The 14,073-nt window shown below is 48.7% G+C and overlaps 1 protein-coding gene across 2 annotated transcripts in view; it reads left to right on the forward strand.

Moving 5' to 3' along the window:
• ERFL (ETS repressor factor like) overlaps window positions 1-14,073 on the forward strand; it is a 164,758-nt gene that overhangs the window by 85,926 nt on the left and 64,759 nt on the right. The window contains exon 1 of one of the 2 annotated variants that reach the window (XM_083455673.1): window positions 3,281-3,487. The exons of the other annotated variant lie outside the window; for it this stretch is intronic. The gene's annotated coding sequence lies outside the window, so the exon portion shown is untranslated. Of the gene's footprint in view, window positions 1-3,280; window positions 3,488-14,073 lie in introns of those variants that run through there. 2 annotated transcript variants of the gene reach the window in all.

The following is a 14,073-nucleotide window of genomic DNA, read 5'->3' on the forward strand; positions in this document are numbered from 1 at the left end:
CCAGCCCGGCTGGCTTCAGTATCTTCCCCCAACACGCTCCTTTCCCCTCAGGACGCCTTCTGCACTCACTCTCACCTATTTACACACGCGCAATTTCCCCCCTCTCACATATATGGCATCCCTCCGCCTCTGGCACACTTCTAACACACTCCTCTCAAACGGACGTTCCCCCCTGGCACAGACACACTCCCTCTGACGGGGACTTCTCCTTATTCCTAACCTCTCTAAACAGTTCCTCTCTCTCTCTCTCTCTCTCTCTCTCTCACACACACACACACACACACACACTCACACACACACACGTCCTTTGGTGCGCGTGCGCGCAAATACGCACACACACGTGTCCTGTCACCGACGAATTTTCCTCACACGGCGTCCTCTTTTAATACTACCACACCATAGCTGTCAACTTTTCCCTTTTCTTGCGAGGAATCCTATTCGGAATAAGGGAATTTCCCTTAAAAAAAGGGAAAACGTTGACAGCTATGTACCACACACGCCTCTTAAAAACAGTCCCTATGCTTTCTCCGACACAAAACTCTCTCACTCTAGCGCGGCGGGCGCTCGCGCATCCGTTCCTGTTTCTCTCACACGGCGGCGTGCCCTCAGACGTTAACGCACGCCTCTCTCTCTCACACACACACACACAAACACGAACATTGCTCCACAGCCACGTCCCTTTCTCTGGCGCGGACCCTTTTCCCGCGCAATTTCCCTCTCACACGCGCGACCCCCTCCCAGCCACCCCCTCCTTCCTCCCTCGCGCGCTCTCCCTCTCCCTCGCGCGCAGACTCACTTTCCCGCGCTCGCGCCTGCCCACGCGCTCTGAGGGCTTAACTAGACTTTAATTGGACTTTTCTCGACTTTCTTTTCCCGCCACCTCCTTCCTTCCTTCCTTTCCTTCGATGGTCCCCTCACGGCTCCTTCCTCACCCAAAGACTCGAGCCTTCTGTCTATGGGACTGTTACTCTTTTGTTTCTCCCCCACCCTCTCTATCCCCTGCGAAGGATATTCTTCTTCTTCTTCTCCTCCCCAACCCCCCTCACTCACACATACATTTGACGCTTGCTTTGCTATCTTGGAAAGCTTTTGCACATAAATTTCCCCTCAGCCTTCCTCCCTTAGATTCCCACCAATTTAGCCAAGCCCAGGTCTTTAAAAAAAGGAAAGGAGGTGTGTGTGTTTGTGTGTGTGTGTGTGTGTATATATATATATATATATAGGCGCACAGCGCGAGAGAAAATACCTTGGGTGCAGTTGGCAGTTTCTCCAGCACCCTCTGGAGTGGGAAAGCGGTCGATATTTAATTGTTATTGCAAGCAGGGAGTGCAAAAAAAAGAGAAGGAAAAAAAAAGGAGAGAGAGAGAGAGAGAACCTACTACTCTGGACTATTTGTATTGTGAGAGTGTGTATTGCTGCTTGTTGGTGCTGAGGTGGGACGTGTGCCACAACGTGCGCGCGTGTACACACACACACACACACAGCCTCACTGAGGGAACCTTCCCAGTTTAAAAGAGGGAGGTTAAATATATTGGGTCTGGGTGTCCAAGAGACACTTGGAAAGAGCTTCCTGCATATACGCCGTGGAGGCGAGCAGAGGAACTGGGCCAAATTCTCCATCCTAACTTCTGCAGCAGCGCGCTACCCCAGAGGTCAATCCCATTGGGCTCCATGGGGCTTTTGCTCCCTGGTTAGGTGGGCATAGGTTTGCAGACACGTGCTCCATTTCCTGAAGAAGTCATCCCTATTGAACCCAGTGGGACTTACTTCCGAGTAAACAGGCATGGGATTGGGCTCTTAAAGGAGAGAGGGAGAGAGAGAGAGGAGGCTTCATTTCTTAAAGAAAATAAAAGAAACAGACAGACACAGAGTGTGGGGTTGAAATCTGACTCAAAGCCAAGCCAGGAAGGCCTGCTTCTTAAGAAACAAGCTGTGGTTTCACGTGGGGGGGGGGCAGGCACTCTGCACATGCCCAGGAGCCCTTTTATGCAGCATCGCTTCGGGAAAGCTTAGGTATTTAATACAGATGTCAGGCTTCAGCTCTGCTACCGTTTGGGAACTTTCTGTCACCAAGGTCTTTGGTGAATCGGTGTCACTGACAGCGCTGTGTTTAAATATCGTGTGTGTGTGTGTGTGTGTGTGGGAGGGAGAGAGAGTCTTGTGCCATTTCTTGATGGAAACAGAGGACCCCTCAACCACCCCCCAGCTGCCCAATTCTGGGGTGTGTGGGGAAGTGCTGAGGCCGGGGGGGGGGGACTAAAACGCCTACAAAAGGCTACACAAATCTGCCTGTGTCTCAACTGGGACTTTTCTAACACAACTCCCCTCTGGAGGAAGGGGCGCATGCTCAGGTCCCTAAAGCCATCCATCAAAATTTGAGGGAAAAGGAGGAGAGGGAGAGGGGGGTCAGAATTGGAAAGGGGGGGGTTGATATACACACACACACACGCACACACACAAATCCCATTTTCTGCAAACAGGTTGGTGGCTCCCAGCCCCTCTCTCTGTCTAAATGAAATCAGTCATTTTCATCAAGTGCCCGGCCAAATATTATCCACAGTCCATTCAGAAGGATCGAATCTTATTTAGAGTCGCGATTCGACATCTGTTTTCAAATTTGATCAGCTATGAACTTTATTTTCCGAGTTTGAGGAAAATTATATTCCATCGATCCGAAGCACTGGCGTAGCCTACATATATTTTCCCCCTCGCTTCTGCCTCGGCTCTCTCTCTCCCTCCCCTGCTATCGACGGGGAAAGACGCGTTTGTAAGAGACACACCAGCAGCAGCGGCACCACCACCACCAGCAGCAGCAGCAGCAGCAACACACCACCAGCGAGACACTTCGCAGTTTCCCCGATCGCACAGCCACCTTCCCTCTCGCCCGCCTGCTCCCTTCTTTCCTTCCTTCGGCCACCCTCCATTTCTCCATTTCTCCCTTCCTCCCTTCTCCCGACACACCTCGCCACTTTCTGATTCATCCCTTGGCTTCCTCTGCCTCTCAGTCACACACATAGGGGCTTCACCTCCTCCTGTCTCTTCAATTCCTTCTCTTCATCCCACAACCCACGCTCGCTCGCTCTCTCTCTTCCTCCCCTGTTCCTCGTCTCTCCTCTCCCTGCCAGGCTCCTTCCCTTCTTCCAAAAGGCGATCTTCTTTCCTTTCCTCTTCTCTCTCTTTCTCTCTCCTTCCTTCCTTCCTTCCTTCCTTCCTTCCTTCCTTCCTTCCTTCCTTCCTTCCTTCCTTCCTCCCTCTACACACTTTTGTCTCTCTCCCCCCCTCCGAAACTCTTGATTCACCCTCTCCACAAAAGGCTAACTATTCTGATTTCATTTTCAAGAAGCAAACCTTCCCCCACCCCGGGCAAAAAAGAATAATACCCCAAACCCCTCACCACCTCAGTTCCCCGGCGCGCCCCCTCGCAGCCAAGCCAACCTCCCAAAGAACTTCAACTTGGAGACTGCCTGAATGGTGACGGGAGAGAACAGTGAGTAACAAATTCTTGGGAAAGTTTCTTGGGAAAGTGGGCTGAGGAGAGCGGGGGAAGTTAAGCCATTGTGGGTGCTTCTATGGGGAGTTGGGAGCGGGGGGGGGGGCTCTTATATGGCAGGGAGTTATGGTCCCACTTCTAAAAGTGGAGGAAATGAGGTCTGTGATATCTGTCCATCCATCCATCCATCTCTCCTTCTTCCCTTCCTTTCTTCTTTCTTTCCTTCCCTACTTACACACCCTCCACCCAATCATTCCTCTCCCAACTCGTTTTTCTTTCTCACACCCTTTCGTGCTCCGACCCTCCCCTCCTTCTTGCTTCTTCTCTCATCCCTTCTTCCTCTCTCTCTCCTTTCCTCTCCCCTCCCATCTCTCTCTCTCTCTCTCTCTCTCTCCCTGTCCTTTCCCATTCTCCTCTCGCTCACTCACCCTCCCCTTTTCCCCTCTCCACCCTCCCCTCCTCGCTCCCCAGCTAACTGGAAGCCGGTTTCCGTTTAGATTAAGGCAGGGAACCTAATTCCAGGGCAGGGGATCGAAATTTCTGGCAACAAAGGGAAATAGCGTATTGATCAGAGGCTCCGGAGATTAAGAGACAAGTGTGTGTATCCATCAGCGCTAAACTGCCTCCCTGCGCCTGAGAGCCGGCCGGGCTGCGGACGCGCCTGGCATGGCAAACACGCGCCCCTCTGGGAGGGCAGGAGCGGGAGCCTCGGGGCAGCTGGGCCGACCGGGGTGGGGTGGGGGGTTGGCGGAGGATGGGGGAGAAGGGCTGGCCGAACCTCCCTCTCCCCCACCCCGGGGGAAATGGAAGAGGGCAGGAGATCAGGGAGGAAGACCCCCAAAGGGAATCTTTGGAAAAGAAGAGACCGTGCAGACCGTGCAATGTAGTGGTTAAGAGACTGAGCTGTGAGCCGCCCAGGTCCCCGACTGCAATTCCACCTCAGCCTCGAAGTCAATGAATGGCCTTAGGCAAACCGTTCTTGCTGAAACTCAACCCCCCAACACATCCCTCTCACACACACACCCCAAAATTCTGCAGATTGGGTGATAAGAACAGGGGACTGCGTTCCCCAGGCGTTGGAAACCAGCAAGTACCAGGTGCAAATTTCTCCACCGCCGTGTGAGCACTAAGTGGCCAGGGGTAAGTCGCTCATTCTTAGCCTCCGCCCCCGCCATCCAAGGTAATAAACACTGAACTACCTACCTTACAGGGGCGTTGTGAAGACCACTGAGGTAACGTATGCCAAACACTTTAAGCGCCCTAAGGGGGCAATCGTATTCCGGGAGAAAGCCCTATTGAATTCAGTGGGATTTACTCCCAGGTAAGTGCGTCAGCATAAGTTTGCAGCCTAAGGATGCAATCGTGTGCTTACACTTATTTGGGAGCAAGTCCCTTTGAGTGTAGAGGCGCTTCCTTCTGAGTAAACATGCAGAGACTTGCGCTGCAAGCGCCCTGTATAAATGCTAAGTAGTATTTGGGGGTTGTGTGTGTCCTGGAATTTGGAACTCGAAGTTCCAAGAGCGAAACAATACTTTTGCTCAATATTATTATTAGTAGTAGTAATAGAGTAGTAGTAGTAGTAGTAGTAGTACAGCAGTAGTAGTAATCGTCGTCTTATGTAAATGGTTGAAGAGTAGAACTCTCTCCTTTGGAGCAGAGGTTGCATCTGAAGATCTCAGGAGTGAAAGTTCTTCCTTCCCCATGGATCCAAGAGTGTGGCTGTGGGGCATAGGCCCGCGAAACTCCATCTATGCATATTATTGGGCTGTGCGCGGGGTGAAACCAGAGGCGTATGGAACTGGAGGGAGTTCAGGGACCCGGGCATTTGGGGAAGTGGTGCCCCGGAAATGCAGAGAGGAGCAGCTGGGCTGGTGGAAGATCACTGAGATCACACCGAAGTTTCTGGGGTCATCATGACCCCACTTGCCTTTCAGCCACTAGTTCCTTAAACCTGACCTATAAATTGCCAAGTCTGGCTGCCGCCAAGACCGCAAATCATGGGTGGCTCACCTTCAGCTGTGATTATTTTTCCCCTACCAATAATGTCATGAGGTTGGCTGGCAGGATGGTATGAGAAGGAGGCGGCCACCTGAGGTCCAGGAGAAATGCTTCTCCACCTTTCACATTACGGAGCGTGTGTGATGTGGCTTCCACAGATACTATCCACCCTCATCACCACCAAGCAAGCGAGCGTTGGCTGGATGTGGAGGACTTGAGTTTAACTTGGCGAAACTTCTTCCATCTCCAGCTTGCGCGTTAAGCAAATACGCATCAGAAGAAAATGAGTTCAGTAGGTTAGGGGTCTTGAACCCCGGACCTCTCCTTTTAGAAATTGAACACTGGCTGAGGAGAAGCGAATTTCCAGTGCTTGGCAGAGGGGGGTGCTTGACTCAAGCGCTGGGGGAACGGGACCCCGAACTTAGCCCCCCCCCCCCATGGAGCTGACCCTTCTTGAAATGTGTGCTTGAGTGTGTGTAACGGGAAATATCTCTTAGGGAAGGTTAGATGTAGCGAGATATGTGGCGCAGTTTCCGAATAACAATAGCAGAAAATCTACCTCGCGCAATAGGGGACAGCGAGCGAGAGGTCTCCGTCCCAAAGAGCTTACAACCTAGGGTTGCAAATCCTAAAGGACACTAGCTTGAAATCAGCAGGGTTTTACTTCCGAGTAAACACAAAATAGCGTTCCTCTGCTCGCTAGACCCTGGGGTGGCGGCGGCGGCGGCGGCGGCGGGGAACCGCACGGACAAACATGGGGATGAATATAAGGGCTGCGGTGGCTCACACGTACACGTGTGCACCCCTCGAAGTGTAGATATCTGCGTCCTCTTCTTACACGGCCAGATCCATCCGCGAGTTAAACCGAATGGATTGGATCTGCACCCGGACAATCCTCACTGAAATGAATGGAACCAAACTGTCTCGACTTCTTAGCGGCGTGGTGAGTGGATCACCAGATCGCAGAATGCTGAGGTAGTGAAATACTCGTGGTTTTAGACACGAAGAGAGGATTTTGCGAATCAGCTTAAGACTCCCACCTCTCTATCTGTCTCTCCTTTCACGCAGGCACACCATCCCACTGCGAATTAATTCTATGCAAGCCCCCACCCCCTCAATCCTTCTCATTCAGGGCTAAAGCTATAATTGTTGTCTAAAGTTCTGCTACCTTCCACCGAATGTGAGTTCATCATTCCACTAGTCCTCACGCGTTTTGCAATCAGGTTCCATGCCTATTCTAACCGAGAGGGGAGAAGGAGGAGAAACATAGAACCAACCTTCAGTGCCACTCCTGTAAACGCTGGTGGGCATACCGTAATTCAGTTTTTTTCCATTGCCTTTGATACAACCTAGCTCTATTTAAAAACCCCGGGGAAAGGTCTGTAAGCCATTCGTTATGCAGACTATACATGCAATATACCCAAAGTGCTTAAATTATCTCTGGAGGGAAAAGAAAGCTGTATTATTAATTGGTGGGCTTGTCAGGAAGATATCAATCTCCTTGTCCACACGTTACAGTTAGCGTTGCCCTAGAAAGGCTAGCGTGTCAGACTGGCTTCAGTGCAGATTGGTTTTTGGAAGAGAAGGGTGCCGAGGCTCCAGGAAGCCTAGAAGCCAAACTCTTTGACCCTCTAATAATGTTAAGGCATCAAAGGCACCCAAAGAGGCCTTCTCCTTGGCTGGCTGGCTGGCCAACCATCAATTTTGGAATAATCATCCCTGGGAGACTGACCAAAGCCAGAGCCCTCTTAGATGTGCAGCAGAATCCAGTGAGTGGCAGTAGGCTGACCCACTTCAGACAACAGGTGGTGTGGTGTGTTGCAAAAAAAATAAATGTTGAAGGTGGTGGGGAGGGAGGCATACCTCAGTCCAGCACAAGACAGAAAGCTCATAGCCTCAGCCTCTTTGTCTGTGCAAGTGCCAGAATAATTTTTTTAAGCATTTATTTATGTTTCCTTTTTTTTTTAACCCGCTTTTCAGCCACAAGGTCCCCAGAGCAGCTTACACAGAGCAGTAACATGACAGAATTTGCCCTCAGGCTTAAGTCTAAATGTAGGGGAGCAGCCAGAGGGGTGTGTCCCATCCTGCCCCGTCCCCTCACCCCACCCCACTCCCATCCACCTATGCATTCTTGAAGCGGTATAGCCCTCTCTCTTCCACACCTCAGGACCATGTCACCTTATCATTCTGCTGCTGCAGGTGCAGATCCAACCTTGCCTGTCCTAGAAAAGGGGTGTAATACATTTTGGTATTTAAAATGGCTGTTGAAGTGGCCAAGGGTAGGGTAGGGTAGGGTAACTGTTACCCACTAACTAACTGTTACCCACTAACTAATCCAGAATGCGGCAGCTAGACTGGTGACTGGGGGCAGCCGCCGAGACCATATAACACCGATCCTGAAAGACCTACATTGGCTCCCAGTACGTTTCCGAGCACAGTTCAAAGTGTTGGTGTTGACCTTTAAAGCCCTAAACGGCCTCGGTCCAGTATACCTGAAGGAGCGTCTCCACCCCCATTGTTCTGCCCGGACACTGAGGTCCAGCGCCGAGGGCCTTCTGGCGGTTCCCTCACTGTGAGAAGCAAAGCGGCAGGGAACCAGACAGAGGGCCTTCTCAGTAGTAGCGCCCGCCCTGTGGAACGCCCTCCTATCAGATGTCAAAGAGATAAGCAACTACCAGACTTTTAGAAGACATCTGAAGGCAGCCCTGTTCAGGGAAGTTTTTAATGCATGACATTTTAATGTATTTTTAATCTTTGTTGGGAGCCGCCCAAGGTGGCTGGGGAAGCCCAGTCAGATGGGCGGGTTACAAATAATAAATTATTATTATTATTATTACTTGCGCCTTTCAGATGTGGTGAATTAATCCGTTGATGTGCAGGGCATGATTGTGGTTAATTGTGAAGGAAAGGCTCTGAAGACATTGCAAGTTGCGTTTTCTTGTCTTTAATAATAATAATAATATAATAATAATAATTTATTATTTGTACCCCGCCCATCTGGCTGGGTTTCCCCAGCCACTCTGGGCGGCTTCCATAGAAACAAAAAATACAGTAAAATTACTGAACTGCTTCCAGAGCTTAGGTCCAGCATTTGGGAATCAAGTTGAGCGCTGTCTCCTAGCTCAGCAATGGAGCCCTTGGGTGGTCTTGAGCAGTGCAACCTTCAGCCACAGTTTGCTTTCTGCAAAATGGGCATGATAGCAATTTTCCTTACTTTGATGTAAATGTGCTGCCATCAGTGCTCTTTGAGATTCAGGGACAGGATGGACTTGAAACTTATAAAAATGGTTCTGACTTCTGAACTCCCCTGAACCATGACAGGTTTCTATGTCTGGATCATATCAAGGGTTAGTCCTGCTCAGAGGAAAGCCTTTTGAAACAAAGGACAATTTGGATGGGTCTACTCTGAGTAGGATGAATGTTAGCTACAATCCTCTTTTATCATAGCATGGTAGAGTTGGACGGGACCATGAGTGTCATCCCTGCACAGCAGAAATGTTTTGCCCAATGTGGGGCTTGAACCCCACGACCCTGAGATTAAAAGTCTTGCGTTTTATAGGATGTCATTTCTGGGTTCGTCTTATTACACATTCCCACCTACTTTAAGAACAAAAAAAGAGGAGAGCCTGCTGGATGAGGCCAATGGTACATCTAGCCCAGAATGCTGTTCTCACAGTGGCCAACCAGGTGCCCCCCGCCCCCCCCCCCCCGCCGTGGAAAACCATGAAGCAGGACTGAGCACAAATCACTATCCCTCCTCCCCCTCCCCCAGTTTTCAGCAACAAGGAGTTTTGTGGCATCTTAAATATTGACGCATTTATTTTTCATGGACTATAGTCCGCATCATTAGATGTTCCTGTGCACATTTACAGTGGTGCCTCACAAGACGAAATTAATTCGTTCTGCGAGTGTTTTCGTCTTGTGAATTTTTCATCTTGCGAAGCATGGTTTCCCATAGGAAATGCATTGACGGTTTCCCATAGGAATGCATTGACGGTTTTAAGAAAAAGGCGCAAGACGTTTTCATCTTGCGAAGCAAGCCCATAGGGAAATTCGTCTTGCGAAGCAACTCAAAAAACAAAAAACTCTTTTGTCTTGCGAGTTTTTTGTCTTGCGAGGCATTCGTCTTGCGAGGTACCACTGTACTTCATAAAGAAGTCACCTTTTGGGTGCAATGCAATGGAGCGATGTGTGCATGGGAATATAGCTTTCAAAGGTAAAGGTAAAGGGACCATTAGGTCCAGTCGTGACCGACTCTGGGGTTGCGGCACTCATCTCGCTTTATTGACTGAGGGAGCCGGCGTACAGCTTCTGGGTCATGTGGCCAGCATGACTAAGCCACTTCTGGCGAACCAGAGCAGCGCACAGAAATGCCGTTTACCTTCCCGCCGGAGCGGTACCTATTTATCTACTTGCACTTTGACGTGCTTTCGAAGTGCTAGGTTGGCAGGAGCAGGGACCGAGCAATGGGAGCTCACCCCATCATGGGGATTCGAACCACCGACCTTCTGATTGGCAAGCCCTAGTCTCAGTGGTTTAACCCACAGCGCCACCCGCATCCCTTGAAAAGCCTTACTTTTAGGTAAATGTCCTCAGGGGCTGAGGGCATCATTTGTGAATATAAGCAACAGCCCATCCCTCACCTACAGCGTTCATAATTTGGTTATCTTGGAGGTGTTGTAACCCTTCAATCTATAAGTAAGGTTCATTCGGGTAAATTATTACATATTAAACAAGTGAGAGAATGAATGTGTTGGTATTGTGAGCCGCCTTGAGATCTACAGATGACGGGCAGTACACAAATTGAATTAATTAATTAATAATACTTTTCTAAACACTGCTCCTCAACAGTTGGAGATTAACAATGGGAAGCATGTGGAGTTTACATCCCACCAGCGGAAGTCTGAACTGTGCCCTGACACAGATATACCTTGACAGGAACACACCTATGCTTGGAAGCAACCATACAGAGACGTTTAGTATGGGGGAAATAAGAAAGCTTCATTTATTTTACAAAACACATGCTTGATGGTATAAGAGTCCCTAGTTCTGTCTAACAAAGTTTGAGATGTCAGGGGTCTCGCTTGGTCTTTGATCTCAAGAGTCACACAAGATGTTTCCTCTCTTGTGGTGGGATGAAGAGGGAAGGGAGGAGTAGGAAATGAGATCAGGATCTCTAAGAGGTATCAGAGGCAAGTTAGGTCAGAAACTTGAGAGCCAGTGTGGTGTAGTGGTTAAGAGCGGTAGTCTCGTAATCTGGGGAACCGGGTTTGCGTCTCCGCTCCTCCACATGCAGCTGCTGGGTGACCTTGGGCCAGTCACACTTCTTTGAAGTTTCTCAGCCACACTCACCTCACAGAGTGTTTGTTGTGGGGGAGGAAGGGAAAGGAGAATGTGAGCCGCTTTGAGACTCCTTAAAGGGAGTGAAAGGCGGGATATCAAATCCAAACTCTTCTTCTTCTGTGAATATTATTTTTCAGACTTGACAGTTGGAGAATTTCAGCCTGCTTGCTGCTCACAAATAGGGTGGAGAATCTCAGGCACTGCTGTGGATCGTGCTTTGATATACATGTACTGTAATTTAGTATTGTTGAAGGAAGCAAGGGGCTTGCTCCCTTCCTCCTTCCAGCTCTTTCTCCTTTGGTCATTGCTTCCTTCATTAACTAGTATGAACTAGCGGTAGGGTTTCAATTCTGTATTGAGGTGGAATTTCTCAGAAGATCAGTTTCTTTTACACAAACAAACAAACAAACAAACACCCAAGGTACTACTGGTAGAGGAAATTAGCTCCACACCATTGCTCCCCCCCCCCCCATTTCACCGCTCACTAGCAAGGTGGAAAATTTGGGGAGGCCATTTTTGCTCTGCCCTGAGCAACTACTGACATGCCCACACTCTAAATGCGAACTAGCTGCACACCTGTCCAGTTTGGGAATTGTCTTCCCCTAACCCACATGCCTGTATCCTTATAGACTATTTAGTTATGGGATAATTGCTGACGTCTCCAGAGAATCTGTCATGAAATTTCTGCTGCTACTGGTGGTGGTGGTGCTGCTGTTGCTACACCTGCGGTGGTACTTTCAGTAAAATAAGCATAATCAGGGTGATGAGAAAAGTCCCTTGACTGGCAACTGGAGGAAGAATCAGGTGTCAGTAAAAGTTTGGGCAATGGAACATGAAGGAGGAACAGGGCCTGGAGGAAAGGTTTGAAGGAGAGAGAAGTGACTTGAGGAGTATGAGCAAACTTCTCAGCTGATGCTCCCAAAGGAACGTTGGCTTTGAGAGAGGACGGGTGAGCGGTGGTGGCATCATATAGGCAGTGGTGCCATGGTTAAAGGGCAGGGGTTGAATGCAGCAAGTTCCCTGCAGAGTGCCTATCTCCACTGCCCTCGTGCCACCCAATCAGCACGAAAGGGGAGCTGTCTGGCCACCGTAAGCTCCAAAGCTAAGCATTTAGGAAAGCTGAAAACACAAAGTGCTTCAGTTTCCAGAGAAGAGTGTGTAGATTCTGTTACGTACGTTGGAACTTCAGGGGCGGGGGGAACATCTTAAATCAGAAGAGGACATTGGAGCACTCCAAATTGTTTGCCCATGTATGTGCATAGAAAATAGGAAAGGAAGCTGAGAGGCGATACATGGAGATCTGCATTATCATTGCAATGCATCCCTTCTTCTTCTTGCATAATAATAAGCTTTCTGTATAATCTTAGAAGTGGTGTGGCTGTGAAGGGGCATGGCTGTGGCTTTCGTAAAGGGGCCATGCGCTTCTGAATTTGCCACTACGTACAACTATTGCATATAAGTATACTAGGGTGGAACTCCTGGCCTAGTGGGCAGCTCAGAAGGATGTCCTTGAAGCCTTGCTGTGGCCAAGGGTGGTAAAGTTAGAGGAGCAAAGGTCATGGGAAAGAGATACAATGGGAAAATAAGGGCTGAAAAGGAGGAGGAAAGGACAGAGGGCTTTAAACATTAAGACTCGACGTTGAAACGGGGATTTTGCGAGCTGTGTGACAGCAAGTCTCCAGAAACCAAAGCAGGGAGTGTGTGTTCAAGGATCCTCAAGTGAAAAACAGATCAAATTAAAGGAAGCATATTGATTTGAAAAAAATCAGGACTCTTTTGGTCTATGATGTTGAGACAAAAATATGACCCTCAGCATCTAAGGTGTGGGAAATCCTGCATACAAAGAAATCTTATGCAGTCTTTTGCTTAAAATTCTTTAAATAAACAAAAAGCAAACAGTTCAAATAATATTTTGAAGTCCAAAATGCTTTGCAACCATCCAAGTATCTTCGCATTCATTGGTCAGTACCATGGAAGGTGGGAGAAGATTTATTTCAGTGGTTAAAGTGCGCACACTTTTCCTTTCATCTCTTTAAATGGCGTGCTTCCAAAGTCCATGTTTATCCCCAGTGGTCCTGTATTTCTGGTGCAGCCCCTTATTTTTGTCTGCTGGGAATGCCTTATTAAAAGTTGCCATTGTTCAGGGTTCAGCCACCTCCCTGTGCGCTTCAGACAGTAATGCTGCTGTCCTATATCCACTCAGCTAGGAGTGTGCTGCATATGGGCCTAGGATTGCGCTATAAATTTCTGAGTGAGGAATAGCCGTGTGACATTGTGACTGTGGCAGATATAAACATAAAGGTGATGCATGGATGTGAACACTAAGGGAGCAATCCTATACACAAGAATCCAGCTTAAAGCAAGCCACTGTAGGTTAAGCTGGCATAAAGTTACACCAGATCCGAACTCTGTTCAGCTGTGGGGATACTGCTGGCTCAGCTGGCCTAAGCCTGGCAGAAAGATAACAAGCCTTTAAAATAGTGACTGAATTACACCAAGGTCACATGACCAAGCTGTATAGGCTCAGGATCAGACTAAGCCTCTCCTCTCCGGTCTTGCCCCTGCCATGCCCCAGAATGCCCTATTCCCAGGGCTTACCGGTACATTGTTTTAAGATCTGCTGAGCTTGGCTCAGCCAGCTGGGTCTCAGCTGAGCTGGGATAAGAAAAATATACTGATGTATATCTGAATGAATGTAGGTTGAGAAGAAGTAGAAGAAGAGTTTGGATTTGATATCCCGCCTTTCACTCGCTTTAAGGAGTCTCAAAGTGGCTAACATTCTCCTTTCCCTTCCTCCCCCACAACAAACACTCTGTGGGGCGGAGTGAGGTTGAGGCAGTTAAGACAGCTCAGTCAGAGATGCGCTGGATCCTAACCCAGCTCACCCTAGTGGATCTTCTTCTAGGATTGCTCCCTAAGACATACTAAGGCACTTATTATTATTATTATTATTATTATTATTACCCCACCTTTTTCCCTGATGGGATTCAAGACGGTCTACAGATAAAAAATGAACTACTAGAAACCTAGGGTGGGAAACAATCCTTACAAGCATTTAAACATTGGTAGAATTAAAACAAAATACATATATAAAATCTGTTTAAAGCATACACATAATTGCAATAAAAACAGCACGGCACCAACCCTTTAATTAAAAGCAGTAAATTCCCAAAATTTCTTGTTGGAACAAGAAAGTCTTCAGCTGCCAGCTGATGGGCAACAAGGAAGAAGCCATTTCTAGG

The sequence above is a fragment of the Podarcis tiliguerta genome (assembly GCF_965153285.1).
Source record: "Podarcis tiliguerta genome assembly, chromosome: 8".
Classification (NCBI taxonomy): domain Eukaryota; kingdom Metazoa; phylum Chordata; class Lepidosauria; order Squamata; family Lacertidae; genus Podarcis; species Podarcis tiliguerta.